Below are 3,507 nucleotides of genomic sequence, written 5' to 3' on the forward strand. Positions count from 1 at the left end.
CAATTTGGTCATGGTGCTGTATACTCTACATTTGAGGCATGGTTTAAAGAGTGTGTAAGTGCATCTTACATACTTTCTCACATGTGAATGTACATACTTGTGAATATACTTGCTCACTTGTGATTTATTTAACGCTACATGTATTGATACCCAATTTTTCCTTATATATTTTAAATATGCATAAATACCTTCAAATAGCATATATATGCATATATAAGCATGCACAAGGTTTTTATAATTTTTCCCATGATTTTAAGGATTTAAATTGATTTATTTTCTTCCCTTTTATTCATAAAATTCCCAATAATTATTTCCCAACTTATTGTTATGATGATTTATTCATTTAATCTCTATACTTATGCCAAAATATGGTTGATATATTTTTATGCATTTTTTATAATTGCATTTGGTATTTTTCAAGCTAAATTACATATAATCACAATATTAGCCCTTTTATGAATAATTACATTTTTATATGCGTGAAATTAGTCCCTATATTTTTTAAATGATAATTATATATTTTAAATCATCTTGGCACATTAAATTATTCTCCAGAAACTACTTATTATTTATTATAAATTAAATAGAGAAAAGTGGCTATTTAAATTATAGCCAGATTTGGCTTTCAATTGTAGCCCAAATTGAACCCATTCCCCAGCCTAATTTCATACCCAATTAACCCGACCCATACCCTATCTACCTAAACCCGGAACCCATCTACCCGATCAAATCCTGGCCGTTGATCTCCTAGATCAACGGTCCATACAACCCCTTTCCTTTTTTAATTCCTAAGACCACCCTAACCCTAGCCATTCTTCACAACCCGCCGCCTTTGAATCCTCTGGTCTCCTCTCTTCTCTCAACCTAACCCTAGTTCCTCCTCAAGCGCCGCCTCCTTCTCCGGTCTTCTCCGGTGACCACCTTTCAACCCCAAGCCTCTAATGGTTCCTCCATCACCTTGCTCATCCTCTCCGAGGCCTTCAAGGGCCCTAGGCCACGCCGAGTTGTATCTAGGATTGCTGTTTTGGTTAATCATGGCTTCTCCGGTATGATTTTGGGCAAAATTACACCATATTTGTTACGATCTTTGAAGTTTATAGCAGGTTCTTCCGTTTCTATTTGGGTTTCCTTTGAAACCCTAACTTTTGTTTGTATCTCTTAGATCTGTGATGTTTTTGACGATTCAAGTCTGTTTCTTTCTATGTTTTACACTATTCTCAAACTTCTTTTGTAAAAAATCATCGATTGCGAGTTGTTTTACTCTCTTGTAAAGCTATGGTTTTCAGAACTTCTTATACGCTTTGTTTAAACTGATTCTTTATATTTGAAACTTCTATCCTTGCATATCTTGACTGATTCTATGTTCTTACTGCTTTTTCAACTCGCCTAAATTAAAAGCCCTAATATTTTTTTAGATCTTCTTTTCTTTGTTTTTGTGTGTTAGCATGACTGCTCAATTCTTGTTAAGTTTCTGTGGTTACCGTGCTTCGAATAGGTTTTACTGAGTTCTTAGCCTACTTATATCACCTCTATGTGATTGCATTCATCTTGATTGTTCATCTCTTGCCTCTTTCTGTCGATATTGCTGACCTCGCCTATTTGCTACGTCTGTTTGTTCTTCTCTACTTATACGTTGAAGTATAGAATCATAACTCTCTCTTGATTGATTCTGATTTCCTTACTTGATGGTTTGATTGAAAGATTTTCTTTTAAACCCTAAAATTCTACCTTGTCTGTTTAAATCGACCGATCCCCTTACCTTATTTGCTGTGGCACTTTATTCTCACTGAATTATTTCCTTAATTGGAGTTTTCCGAACTTAGTCCTAATTGACTACCCTATGCTTACTGAACCTTGATTCTTTCCTTATTAGTCATGTACTGATTTTTCTCGCCTTATATGCTACTGGTTCTTACCGTTTGAATTAATTCCCTTGACTTAAGGGAGTACTTGCCTTGATTTTTTGACTGATTGATTCTGAGTTCCTTAATTACCATGCTACTATGATTCTTACCTAATTTGCTACCTGTTTTCAAGCTATAAATACTCTAGTCTTTCATTAGCACAACACGAACACTGGGGTGCAAAACTATCTCTCATACTAAAAAATCTCTGCTCTCTCTTGTGCTATTTGCTACTGTTCTAAGTTAGCCGGCTGCAAGCCAAGACTAACCATTTGTGCTCTCTTCTTCTTTCATTTTGCTTACTCTCCTCTTAACTGGTGTGTCCTAGTTTCAATTTAAAGTTCCAACAACAACATGATTCTCTTATTGTTTCAGTTCCTCTTGTTTCTACTTTGCTTTTATTTATGGTTTTGTTGTGAAATTTGTAGTTAAGAGTTACATTATCAGCACATTATTATGTCTTCCCCTTCCTTTAGATCAGTACATTCCCCTTTATGTGTGTTTCTGAGCATATCCTATCTCTTACTTGTTGTGTACTTACCATCCTATATCCCATGAATTCCCATATCCCTATCACCCCTCTATATGGTTGTGTTCTTCATGTCTGGTTTTGTGACTATGCCAGTGTCAACTGTTTCTGAGCATTTCCAAACCAGTCCTAGACCTTTGCTAGGTTAAGTGTTTGCAGGCAAATGTTCTATGTATCCCCAAACCCCTCGACCCCTGTGTGTGACTGCTGAATTTACTTGTTTCTGTGAACTAGATATGTATAAACCTGTCCTAAGGAGTTTTGAATTATGTTCATCTCTTCAAACAAGTCTCTGTTGTTCTACTACATTATTTTCAAAAGAAAAGACTTTTTTGTTAAATACAATTTCTTACTAAAACCTTTTAAAATTTGTGTCCATCACTTCTCACTCTACTCTTAGTCAATAAGTTCTGTCCCCTCTAGTATGTGTACTACCCTGGGATCCTTTTGAGAACCCTCTGAACTCTGGCGTATTGAGGCCGGCCTTTCCACACTGCACTTGTTCAATCTTTGGTTACTAAGTTTAGGTGTAAGCACTGTCCGTGATCCTTGAGATCCTTAGGAAACTTTGATGCACCTAGACTCTGATTTGTCTATGGAACTGACGCATATGAGGCCATTGGAGGCTTTGGGAAATCTGGTCCTAATTGAAGGCTCCCTATAGAATAGCTTCTTGATTTTCTATTTCTATTTATGTAATTCATTCATTGGCTTGTAATAATTTGTAAACAGATATTGGGGTTTTTAGTAAAAAGGGTGGGTAGATGCATACTTTATAGAGTAATACGGGTAGAAATCCTGCTCCTAGGACTTTACTTTTAAAGTCTGTTTGCTCTAGAGAACATGCTCATAGGATTTTACTCTTTAATCTGATTGCTTTGCCTAATAGAAATCATGTCCATAGGATTTCACTTTTAAGTTTGTTTGCTCATCAAATAGAAACCATGTCTATAAGGTTTTACATTCTGTCACATGTTTAGAAACCATGCTTAATAGGTTCCAAACGATCATGTCTTAAAATCAGTTTAATAATATATGCCATGCCTATAGGACCTAATCCAAATTCAGTTATAA

The sequence above is a fragment of the Nicotiana attenuata genome, unplaced genomic scaffold, assembly GCF_001879085.1.
Source record: "Nicotiana attenuata strain UT unplaced genomic scaffold, NIATTr2, whole genome shotgun sequence".
Lineage (NCBI taxonomy): Eukaryota > Viridiplantae > Streptophyta > Magnoliopsida > Solanales > Solanaceae > Nicotiana > Nicotiana attenuata.